The sequence below is a fragment of the Danio rerio genome, chromosome 15 (assembly GCF_049306965.1).
Source record: "Danio rerio strain Tuebingen ecotype United States chromosome 15, GRCz12tu, whole genome shotgun sequence".
Lineage (NCBI taxonomy): Eukaryota > Metazoa > Chordata > Actinopteri > Cypriniformes > Danionidae > Danio > Danio rerio.
In genome coordinates this window covers 41,245,001-41,258,754 of record NC_133190.1, presented here as the reverse complement: position 1 = coordinate 41,258,754, position 13,754 = coordinate 41,245,001, and the positions used below count along the sequence as shown (strand labels likewise).

Sequence of the window (13,754 nt, the reverse complement as noted above, 5' to 3'; positions counted from 1 at the left end):
GTAGAGCAAGAGAGAGACTCTGGGAGATAAGAGAAGGAGTGATGTTGGACATTGCAATAGTCAGCAGGTTTGCCTAAACATGCTGGTTCTCGGCTTGGGGAAAGTTAGTAGCATTAAACGTCCTCAGGGGGCTCATGCAAATGAACACTGCCTGAAACTCTCCAGCACACACACATGCAAAACGCTTACGCTAAACACTGTTATTTTTGCCAAGCTGCTGTCACAGGGTGAACACTCACTGGGTTTTAGGCTGTGCAAGACATGCATGAGATTTATCATCATTTGGATTCATATAGCGCGCATAAATAACGTCTGTAGCGGCAGCAGAGCTATTAGTGACGGCTCGGCTGACAGTTACAGCAAACAATGACATATGAAAACATTTCCTGTTATCTACACGAATAAGTCTCGATTTATGATGAGCGCTAGATGACCTTCTTCTTTCAACCGCAGCAGCGCATCTGTAAATCATTTGATTGGCTGCATTTGTGTCATTCAAAATGCCTTGAAGTATAGGCTCTTTGCAATATGAACAGAGATATGCATATTTCGATGGCGCCCTTCCATCACAGTCAAACCTTAGATAAAGAATAAATACGGCACTCAATCTTACTGCTTTGCACATCCTGAAGAACATTTCTCATCATGCCTGCTCGAGTATGAAGAAACTTGATGCCTAAATGATTCCCTGAGAGGCAAAAGAAGTTTCTCTTTGGCTGCTGCTTTTAAATGTCAGCGACTAAGCATTTCAGCTCCCCGTGCTTGAGGGACACAACTGTAATATTACGCAAACAGTATGGAGCATTTACTGCTTCCTCTAACAGCTACAAATATACACACTAGCTTTGGGAAACAGTTCTTATTCAAAAACCATTTTATATTGACAAAAAAAAAGTACTGTAAATGATTTAAAGACATTTTGCTTGGTTGAAGGATTTGGAATGTCTGTCATTATTCTGCCGATGCAGATGCAGTGACAAGACTGATAAAAATTGACAGTGTTCTCTACACTTCAATTCAGTTGCTGTGCTTCCACCGAATCTACAGTACCACGGCAAAAGAAATTGCTTTAGCTGAGTTGCAAATTTGCTGTCTCGATTGAATGTGATGAGAGACGGAAAGCCTGAGCTCCATAAAATAATATAAAGACATTAAGCAAACAAAGCAGCGCTATTGGGTTGTTCTTGCTGGTTGCAGGCAACAACAAAGCAAAGCACAAAATCTGTGCTGCTCAATTCAGGAACAATTGACTCTGACATGGATGTTGTTGCTTTTTTACCCAATTATACCGCGAATTACGCAGCCAGAGCTATGTATGACTGTATTTTGTCTTTAAAATGAACTCTACAGGATGGTTTGTCGCTGCCGACGGCTTCTGTTTTGTTTCGCACTACCAGCTAACCACTTACCTCCATGTGGACAGCTTTACTGCTGTTACCAGTTTGCCCAGTGTCTCACCGCATACACTGGTGGACTTGACACGCGAATAGGAGTTGAATGGAACGTCGGGTTTGAGTCCAACAAAGAACGGCTCCCAAAAGGAGGTAAAACATCATGTTTACACCAGAGATTGTATATTTTACGGAGGTTGCGTCTTTTTGGAGTCAACAAGAAGCTCATGATGCTGTTTTATAAAGCAGTTCTTGAAAGCATTGTCAGGTATGGCATTACAGTGTGGTTTGGCAACCTATCTGTTCAGTGTAAATCTAAACTGATGCATCTCTTAAAGACAGCATGGAAAATTGTCGGGCACAATAAATATTTTAATCCTCAAGTTTTATATGAGAACTGTGTCCTCAATCAGGTGGATAGGATTGTAAAGGATCCAACTCATTTTTTGTTTCCCCAGTACGAACTGGTTCCCCTCTGGTAGAAGATATAGAGTCCCACAGTGTAGGTTAAACCGCTATAAGAAATTCTTTGTATCTGTGTCAGTGGGTTTATTTAATAAGAGTATATCTTAATTAGCACTATAAATTTTGTAATTGTTGTATTTTCTATTGTTTTTTATTGCTTGTTTTAGTGAGTGTCTGCAGCAATATGGCGATGCCCATAACAAATCTCCTGTCAAGGACAATAAAGTTTTTACTACTACTACTACTACTACTACTAAAAAAAGCTCAAATAAACTAGTAAATAACAGGGTGAGAATGTGAGGAGATCTGAAAACGTGGTGGAAAGTAGGTGCCCATAGTTGGCGCCAGTGGTGTAGTGGTTAGTGCGTCGACACATGCACTCCGGTGCTCACGGCGACCCGAGTTCGATTTTGCCTCGCGGTCCTTTGCCGATCCCTCCCTTTCTCTCTGCTCCCCATGCTTTCCTGTCAATTCTCTGTACTGTCCTGTTCAAATAAAGGTAAAAAATTATTACAAAATAAAATAAAATAAAAAGTAGGCACCCATGTGGGCTTTTCTTTTTCTGGATTGCTTTTGAAAACACTGTTGGTTGGGTTCAGGAAGGTGGTGGGTATTTGGTGCTTTTGTAAACACTATAGTTTGAGTTTAGGGTAGGTGGAGAGTGGGTCAGTCGATCTGTCAGTCAGTCAGTCAGCAGCGGCCTATAGTGGATTTACACGAGAAGAGCAGATACGAATGTCACTGGTGAGATAAATAAACCAGAGACCTGAAAAAGTGTACACAGCGGCCTCTGGCGAATTCTCGAAAACAAAAACTGCAAAACACGTATCTCCTGGGACGTATTTCTCGATATGCAGAAATGTATGTAGGGGTATGCACCAACAGTGAGCCTGGGGTGTGAATATTGCAATCAAAATTCAAACGTGACTCCATATTCCATTTACATTTGCTTTTCTTATTTGTGGACACACAATCTGACATAAATCACATATACTGCATAATCTTTATTTGAATTTTTAATCTGGCAACCATTATTGGATACTGGCTGATTAATGTCACACGTGTACTTGCCAGCCTCATATATAATATACACAGTGCGAGACTAACCAACATCTTATGCAATACTAAAGGAGACAGATTCACTTATAGTACATAAAACCAATTTAGGAGTGATTCTGCTCATCATGTTGCCTGGTCAATGTCATGTGTTTAAAAACATTTTTAGAGACAATATTGCAAGTATGATTGTAAATGATCTGTCATGACATTATCCTTTACATTTAAGAATATTTTCCTTAACTCCAATTCAATTCATCCTTATTTCTATAGTGCTTTTACAACATAGATTGTGTCAAAGCATCTTAACGTAGAAGTTGTAGTGAATTGAAACTGTGTCAGTTCAGTTCAGTTCAGTTTTAGTTCAGTTCAGTGTGGTTTAAATTTCACAGCTGAAAGTCCAAAAACTGTAGAGCAAATCCTTCGATGGGCAGCTCCACAAGTCCCAAACCAAGCAAGCCAGTGGTGACAGTGGCAAGAAACAAACTAAACCAACTGACGAAAGTGAAGGGGAAAAAAAAACCTGAGAGAAACCAGGCTCAATTGGACACAATCATTTCTCCAAAGCAACAGTGCAATGCAACAACAACAAAAAAATAAATATGAAAAACATAAATGAACACGCTTAATGGATTCACCAACTGAATCTAATCACTTAAAGAGCCCATATTATGCGTTTTTGAAAATTCCCCTCCATGTAGTGTGTAACACAGCTCTAAGTGAAGTAAAAAATCCAGCTAAGGCTTAAATCTGTTAGTGTACAGTGTTTAAAACTGTTAATTCATCTATAAAAGAGTCGACTCATAGTGCTTCAAACGAGTCGCCTTGATACCGATTCATTAGGTGTTTCGCCATGACGTACGAACGAAACCAAGTTATTCACGTGCACGCGCAAACCCGGGAGATTTCAAACCTGAGGCCCCGCCCTCTGACGCAGAAACCCAGACACACACACACACACACACACCCACAAACACACACACACACAAACATGCCGGTCGATTGAAGTCACACTGCAGATGGATATATTGAGTCTCTACCCAAAGATGAAACCTCAGCATTATAGCCAAGCAGTTGGAAACTACTGGAAACTACATGCTACAAAGAATACTTCATCAGCGTTTGTTAAAGGAAGGATCAGTAAAGAGTAACTTACTGATGGACGTCAGGATGGATTTTTCTTCCTCCATTTCTCAAGTGTAAGTACGTGCGATTAAAGTTGCCTCGTTGACTCTAGCTTGCAAATGTATTTAGTTGTGATTTGTTACTTGTAACCGCGTGTACTGTATCAGGTTAACTGGCTATATTCTCTTATCGCGTGCAAAGCCACGTTAAAAACGCGACGCGCGCTGCTTTGTTAAGGGAGCTCCGTGGACGAGGAGTAGTGTGTGTGTCTGTGTGTGCGTGTGCGCGAGCTGTCGTCCGGAGGTGTGTGTGTGTGTGTGTGCGCGCGTTGTCGAGCAGGGTTAAGTGCGTGTGTGTGTGTGTCCAATATGTGTGTGTGTGTGTCTGTGAAAAGAGCAGAGTGAGAAGCTAGGAGATCTCCTCAACTGTTTTTGGAGTTTTTGCTCAATAAAATAGTTAGTCGTCTGTATTTTCAAGTCCATAGTCTGTATTTACATTGACCCACTGGCAGCTAAAATCCACGCCTACACTATCGAGCGTGTATGAACTGATTACTTTTAAATTGCTGATTAGCTGTTTGGCATTTCACTCTCTGACTGAAGGCAGTCGACCAATCGCAACAGACTGTTATTGGTCCAATCAGCGCAGATTAGCTTCGCGCTAAGGAGGGGTTTGGGAACAAATGAATCACTGGACGATTCATACAGGAGTCGCTGGGATAATTAGGTAAAAATAAATGCAGATTATAAGACCATGAAAGTGTTTTTTGACCTTGCATGCATATTAAACTGTTGTTGGAGACCCTTACAACCAAGATATGACCCTATTTCATGTATAATATGGGCTCTTTAAAATGTAAATATAAGATTATTGCTATTTATATATGAATTTATCAATTATGATAATCATATAATTGTGTAATGGTAGTGCATTTTTGCAGGCAATTCTAAATTGAGTTGGTTACTCAAAGGTGTTAAAATAATAATTAATTGCAACATTAAAGAACCATAATCGTTAAGAGGACTCATAACCAGAACCAATAAACTCCTTAATCTTATCTCTAATACATCATAATGTCTACGTCCTGATCTGTCTATTATTTTTAATTGGACAAGGCTAATTGATACAGAGAAATTACACCCAGTCTTAAACAGGGGTGTGATCACAAAATGTGCAACTATATTTAAATGTTCAAACACACACACACACACTACAATTCACAGAAAAGCATGCATTTTCCACTCGGTTCATCACCTCTCTTGAAAAATCAGAAGAAGGACGGTGGTATAATTACAGCCTCATTGACTGAGAAAGAGCATCTGTTCCTAATATAAATATGCTGTAAAACTGAATGAAGACAGATAAATCTGATCCTGAGAGAGAGACACACAAAAAGAAACACCTTAACCAAGACAAAACTTGTTTGTGGCAGCAGTAAAACCTGACATAAGCTCAGTATCCTCCACTCATCCACTGAGCATAAATGGATTTAAAACTATAAGGTTTGGTGCATGTGTGGCTTTAACTGCAAAGCTGAAGGCCAGCGAACAGCTGTGGAGACTCTTCAAAAGGCTTTCTCAGAAAACTACAGCACCGCAAGCCCTTGGCAACACTGGAAAGATTACATAAGGTGCATTTGTTCATCATCACACTTTACTCCTCACCTCAGGACAGCCTGAGCACACCATGAATGATTTGATGTCATTTTCCACAATCAAATCTCAATCTATTGTATTCACAAAAAGCGTAACATGAAGGGTGACGAAGCCAAAGCTGTAAAAAGCCAAGGCCTTGTGACGTGAGGACAAACTCAATGCCACAGCCTACGAACAGAAAGCATCTCTCACTGTGCTCTGTGATTTAAAAGAACAGCGATTGTCTGATAAATGAAGGCTTATTTGCATAAGTTGATAATTATTGTCTTACCAAAAGCACAAGATGGATAATCTCAATAACCACTCATTTTCACAGTTTCAATGTGCTAGAGAACTTCAGGATATGTCACCCCCTAAAAATACTGCTAATTTATTCAAAATATTTTTATAGATATAAATATATTACTTAGAAAGAATATCTCACTGTGTGTACTTGGAGTAAATAGAAAGCAAAATTCGGTCCCGCTTTATATTAAGTGGCCTTAACTAATATGTACTTGCATAGAAATTAATAGTTTGTTACAATGTACTTATTGTGTAAATACATGCATTTACTGTGTACTTATGCTTGATTAAATGCATGTATGTAATTACATCTGTAATTAACTTTTGTAATTACATTTGTAAATACACTGTTGACCATCCCTTACACCTTAACCTACCCTTAAACCTACCCATGTCACCAAACCTGTTCATAACCCAACCTCTATCCTAACTCAAAAGCACCACAAGTGTTCTCAAATACATTATAAACACAGTAAGTACATTGTATTATTTTTTTGATGTAAGTACATAGTAGTTAGGGACACTTAATATATATTGGGACCCACAATTCTATAAAAGCACTAATTTCACTTTTACAGTCTTTAATTGCTTGCTTGCCTGTATAAAAAGAAAACATCTACATGTGAAATATTAATACATTCTGTAATCACAGATTGATAATATGTGACCTACAGTACGTGTAACAGGAAGATCAGACTTTAGACTGTTGTGAATGCACTCAAGACTATTATTGGCGATAATATTTAGGCATTCACACTGAATTTTTGCTCGATGTTTTCAGTTTCAAGGTTTTGAATAGGCTTTTAAAAGCTCCAGCATCCTTGTATCTGTGTTTTCACTTGGTGAACAATAGTGAAGCGATGACCTTCAGAGTCAATCACAGTCAATTCTGTTGAGCACATGAAGACAACAGCCAAACAGCAGCATTTAAGAACATGCTCAAGAAAATGCTTTGAAAAAGTTTGTAGAAAAGCTAGACCTATTTTTGTTTTCCAGTATCGATTGGCATGGAATTTGATAATTTTGACAGCCATATTACTGGTTGTCTGAAGGTGAATAAATGAACCTAAATTATTTTCAGTTTTTAGGTGAACTTTCTCCTGTAAGAAAGAGCTCCTGTGAAGCTAAAATGCAGTCAAAGTCAGAATTATTAGCCCTTCTGAATTATTAGCTCCCCTGTATATTTTTCCCTCAATTTCTGTTTAACGGAAAGTACATTTTGTTCAACACATTTTTAAACAACAGTTTTAATAATTGATTTCTAGGTTAGTAAGTTTACTTAGTCATTGTATAGCGATGGTTCGTTCTGTTCACAATCCAAAAATATAGATATTTTATCGATTAACTCGAGTGTGAAGTTTACATCGATTTATTTGAATGAAATACAACATGTGATGAATGCATGTTTATTGAAAAAAAAACAATTAACATAAATCTTAAAAAAGGTTTCCTTTTTGAGTTTACTTTGTCTAAAGTTTACGTTTACTGTAATTGTATAAAATGGTTTAATGTATATTAATGCTATTGTTATTATAAAAGTCTTGGATGCAATTATAATCAGAAGTTGTTAAATTTGATCTTGAAATTAAAGGTTTATTTTTTTTCTTTAGCATTAATTTACCCTATAATTAATTATAATCATAAGGTTATGTAGATGATATAACTTATAAACCTTCAACTCCAAGATTTTATCTATTTTCATTTATTCATTTTCTTGTTGGCTTAGTCCCTTTATGAATCCGGGGTCGCCACAGCGGAATGTACCGCCAACTTTTCCAGCAAGTTTTTACGCAGCGGATGCCCTTCCAGCTGCAACCCATGTCTGGGAAACATCCACACACACATTCACATACAAAAACACACACACTACGGACAATTTAGCCTACCCAATTCACCTGTAACGCATGTCTTTGGACTGTGGGGAAAACCGGAGCACCCGGAGTAAACCCACGCGAAGGCAGGGAGAACATGCAAACTCCTCACAGAAACGACAATTGAACCGAGGCTCGAACCACCGACCCAGTGACCTTCTTGCTGTGAGGCGACAGCACTACCCACTGTGCCACTGCTTCGCCATATTTTATTTATTTTGTGAAAGGAAAAAAATGTTTTTTTAATAATTTTTTTAAAAGGCCTTTTCTTAAGAAGAAAAAATATTACAGGAAATACTGTGACAAATTCCTTGTACTCTTAAACATAATTTGGGAAATTATTGAAAAATAAACAAGAGTGCTAATAATTTTTACTTTTTTTAAATAACTTTCTTTATTGATTTTTAAACATTAAAACACAATGACTTACAAACTCTGACCAGAAGAGACCAAATACAAACAATACATACATCAAATAATAATAACAGATAAATACAATAATTCAATAACAATAAAAAGAGAAGATTATGCAAAAACTAAAATAAATAAATAATAAACAAAAAACCTAAAGTAAAATAAATAAAAAAAGAAACAAAATACTGACCTTCAGTTTTAATATAAATTAGTCTGACCCTTTTCAATTTAAATTTCCTGTAGAATTTAATGTAAGTCTTTACAATAATCTATAAAAAGTTGCCAGATTTGACCGAATTTGTCGTTCTTTTTTAGGGGGGAAATCTGATTTTCAAGTTCCAAACGTTTCATTACATCCCTCATTAGATGTATGCTGCATGCACTGTAGGAGCAGCTTTCTGTTTCCAATTAATAATATTAACCTTCGTGCAAGTAGACTGACAAATGGAACTATATTGTGTTCTGTACTGTTTTTAGCTCTCTCAAAATCAGTAATGCTTAGAACTAGAATAAGGGGATCTGGATCTATCGGCTTATGGCATATTCTTGAGAATGTTAGAAGAATATTTTTCCAGTAAGATAATAATTTTGGGCAGCTCCAAAACATGATGCTGGCTCTAGCCCAAATCGATCACATGTGGGGTTCACTTCTGGAAATATCTTACAAAGTTTTTCTTTGGACCAATGTAAATGGTGTATTACTTTAATGATGATCATCCACTGAATTGGCTCTATCACTGTCTCTCCACTCCACCAATAGCTGGTGTGTGGTGAGCGCACTGGCGCCGTTGTCCTGTGGCTGCGGTCGCATCATCCAAGTGGATGCTGCACACCGGTGGTGGTGTAGAGAGACCCCCCTCATGATTGTGAAGCACTTTGGTACATGGCCATACACAATGAATGGGCTATATAAATACACATTACATTACATGATCTGTGGATCTGTTCAATGGCCATCTTCCATTGTTCATCAGTAATTTCAACACCTAAGTCTTTCTCCCAGGAGGATATTAGACACACTAAAGTTGATGTGTTTGTTAACTGCAAGAGCTGGAGGGCTATTAGTTTTGACTGTAATGGGCATTAACTATGGTGTAACATTAACTTAAAGAACAGCAAAACAATATGTATGCCTCTTAGAGTTCTTGTCATCAATGTCAAGCCTCCTGAGGAGTCTATTTGTCAATACAGTTTGTAGATAGGTGTTACGCAAACCCATTTAACCTATTTATTTCAACATTCGAGAACAAAAGAGAAGAAGATGAGCCATGTGGAGGATGACAGATAGACTGAGGAGAAGTGGGAAGAGTGGTGTGAGAACGTCAAGGGACAAACACTGAGAGAAGGAGCCGTTGGATCTATGTAAGGGTGAGCCTGACGCCTTATCACCCCCAGACAAAAACCCCACGGATAAACGCGGTCCGAACAGGAGCAGGGTGCAGCGCTGTGATAAGCACAGGAAGTTTGGTAAGGCAAAACACGGACAGGGAGAGGGAAAGATACAGGGAAATGGAGTGCGGAGAGTGCCAACGGTGGCAGCGGTGCCAGGAATGCCTCACCGGCGCTGCACGGCTAAACCTCTTAAAAAATTTACACACAGACATTCAGCAAAGAGCAGCCAATGTAGGTTATCAAAAGAGCATGTGTGTAGCGGCGGGGTTCGTTAGAGCAAAATGCTGAAACATGAAAGACAGACGATTGACTAAAGGGAGAGCGGGAGTCTCATCACAGCGAGGTCTAGTCTTGAAATCTGCTTCAGGCATAGAGAACAGACACAATATCCAGCTTTTTCCACGTGTCTACTGCGTTTCATATTATAGGATCACTTCCGGTTTGGAAAACTTGCATTCAAAATAATAAGGTTGTGCCACAAATAATCCATATCCATGATGGGAAACTAGTGAGAGGTGGATTTAGGTTAGTGCTAAACAACATTGATGTGACATTAGCATCACAAGCAAATCTGTGGACAACGCTCTGAGTTTCACTTCTATTTTATTAGTGGAATCCTTTAGGTCATTTTACCTGTGAGTAGATTGTAAATATAAAGGATTCAAGGATGTAACCAAAGTGAATTTTTGGTTTCTTTTCTTGTGCATCCCAGCCACTAACACCCCATCTGAAAGATTTTTTAGCATACAGGGCTCAAAATTGTGACTGTTTTGGTCACATGCACCTGAAATTTTATCTACGCGACCTCAAAATATATTTGGGAGCATTTGTGTGAGTGCATAAAATTGGTGTGTGGCGTGCGGTCTGGCGCAATATGGCTACAGTCATGTCATCCAGGTGGATGCTACACTGGTAGTGGTTGAAGAGGTCCCCCCCCAAAAAATGTGTAAAGCTATCTGAATGTGTAAAAAAGCGCTATACTGTATAAATGTAAAGGATTATAATAATAATAATAATAATAATAATACCAATAAAAATAATAATTATATTATTATTAATATTATTACTATTATTATTATTATTATTAATAGACACGATTAAAACTATTTGCCTTACTAATGTTAGTAAATTAAAATAAAGTTCTTAAATAAATAAAAAAATCCTAATAATTCTAAATGGATTTTAGAAAAATATTCAATAAACCGAATGGTGTAAAACATTAAACGTATATATATATATATATATTTTTTATTTTTTTTGCTGTATCACTCAGCAAAAAAAAAAAATTATATATATATATATATATATATATATATATATATATATATATATATATATATATATATATATATATATTATTTTTATTTTTATTTTTTTTGCTGTATTTTTTTTTTTGCTGTATCACTCAGCAAAAAAATGTAAAATTATATATATATATATATATATATATATATATATATATATATATATATATATATATATATATATATATATATATATCAACATCAAAAGTTGTTGAAAGACAGATGAATATCCCAAAATTCAATTCAAAACATAAATAAATGAAAGATAAAGAATCCAAAAATATGATAAACAGTACCGTACATAAAATTGCTATGAAGACTGAAGTTTTTTTGGGGTTATCCAAGATCTGTTGAAAGTAATTTATACATTCTAATAAGTTGCCTTTCATTTATGATGGTTGAACTGAAAAAAAAAACACTTCACAGTTTAATGGAAGTTCCTCCTATAGTTCATGCAAAGCATCAAAGGAAAGAGCTTGATATCCTGGCTCTTTTGTCACCAGTTTCTCAGCTGGGTTCTCTATTTTTCAGTTCTGTCTCAGTAATCGAAACGCTGTGCCCACTTCTTGCACAAGCGTGCTTTGCAAATCCGCACCAGACCCCATTTGCTTGTTTGCCTTTGCATGTACAGAAATAATAATAATAATACTAATAATTATCTAGCATTGCTACCATCTGGCTCACAATTAACATTCCAATTACAATTTGCTGCAATCAGAGCCGTGCAACTTCCAACACAGGAAATAACTGCTGTGACAACGGCTATTATTAGCCTTGAGTGGCCCGGCTTATGAATTATAATTCAACCAATGAACGATTTGTATACAGTAAGTCACTATGAAACTGGCAAACTGAGTGCTTGGGTTTTTTTTTTTTTTAAATCAGCCAAGGGCTTCGGGAAAAGTTGCATGTGGCCAAACTGAAATTCAAACTATGACCCGTCCCCAGAAGGAAACAGAACTGCTCAAGCCTGAATGATTCGTTCAGTCTTAATGGGTTTTGTAAATCAATATACACACAGTGGCTTTCATACACTTTCACAATAAGAGCTTTGGTCCACATTGGTTTTGGTCATGAGGTGCAGCAATTATATGATTACTTCTTATAGGATAAAAATAATATCAGATATACCTATCCATTTTATTATTATTTTCTGGATTATCTTTTTTTCCATTTTCATTTTATACTGATTGAGTATTTTAGTAATCATAAAGCTTATCTTATGAAGTAATTTATTGCAACAAACAAACACAATTGAATATTGTGCAAGTTTCCTGTAAATAATTTGCACAGTAAAAATAGACACTGAAATTATTTTTATTATTATTATTAATATTATTATTATTATTATTATTATTATTATTATTATTATTATAAAAACGAAAACATATAAAATATGAGCAGCTATAAAAATATTTATATGATGATATGATGATGATATTATTATTATTATTATTATTATTATTATTGTTGTTGTTGTTGTTGTTGTTGTTGTTGTTGTTGATGATGATGATAATAATAATAATAATAATAATAATACTTATTATTATTATTATTATTATTATTATAATGAAACAAATATTATTATTATTATTATTTATTATTATTATTATTATTATTATTATTATTATTATTATAAAAACGAAAACATTTAAAATATGAGAAGCTGTAAAATACTTTATATGATAATAATAATAATAATAATAATAATAATAGAAATAATAATCATTTAAAAACTGAAAACTTAAAAAATATTAGTAGCCCTAAAATATTTTTTTCTGTGCTAATAATAATAATAATAATAATAATAATAATAATAATAATAATAATTATTATTATTATTATTATTATTATTATTATTATTATTATTAATTCTAATTAAATTGCTATTTTATTTTTTGCATATTTGGCAGATCATTGTAATAAATAATAGAAATAGATCATAGAAAAGTCCCAATAATATACCTTTAAAAAAACTTAGTCCTCTTTGTTCCATGTGAGACATGCAGGCTGCTTTAAAAAGTGACTGATGAAACTGAAATTACGGTTGGAAATGTCAATTAATGGGGACAAAAGTCTAAATAATACATGGGCTGCCAATTAATCATCCAAATTAAATCTGTAAATCCTGCAATTTAAGTCGATTAAAATGTGCACAACCAAAGTGCCAGTCAAAAAAAAAAAACATTTAATAGCATAACAATAAGCGCTTCTGGAAGTACATATATTTGTTGTAATTGCAAAACGTTAAACAGAACTGCATTATTGATCTAGCACACTGATTTTAATTCAAAAGATGAGGATGAAAATTGAAAGACAATTTAATAACAGGGCAATTTATGTACAGGTCGAAAGTTGATTGATTGCGTCATTTTTAATATAAATCAGAGTAATTTAATGCATTAAACTGACAGCCTTAATTATAATCCATCCTTTCAATGTCCAACATTTAGTAAAACTGGAAAAAAAGGTGTGTGTGAGACACAGAAAGCGGAGATTGTCCCCACCACCTGACACCCTAATGCCATAAACACACAAATCTTTGTCAACAGAGCTCGCTGTGACACCTGGTATCATCACAAAAACAATATCCTCTGTGCGTGTCGTCTTACAGGAGGAAAGGAGAAAAAACTGAATACCTGAAAGAGGATTTTTACTGAAAAAGCTGGCACCGCATGGCTTCACCAGCCAGTCTGCATGAATAAGACATCAAATGCACAATAAAATATGGACTATATCTCCAGATCCCTGCATGATGCAGCCGGAAGAACTATCCAGACACTGCCACATTGTTTA

The 13,754-nt window shown here is 35.7% G+C and overlaps 1 protein-coding gene across 2 annotated transcripts in view; it reads right to left on the bottom strand.

The window, feature by feature from the left end:
* Window positions 1-13,754, bottom strand: part of robo2 (roundabout, axon guidance receptor, homolog 2 (Drosophila)) — an 866,533-nt gene that overhangs the window by 688,580 nt on the left and 164,199 nt on the right. The window lies entirely within an intron of this gene.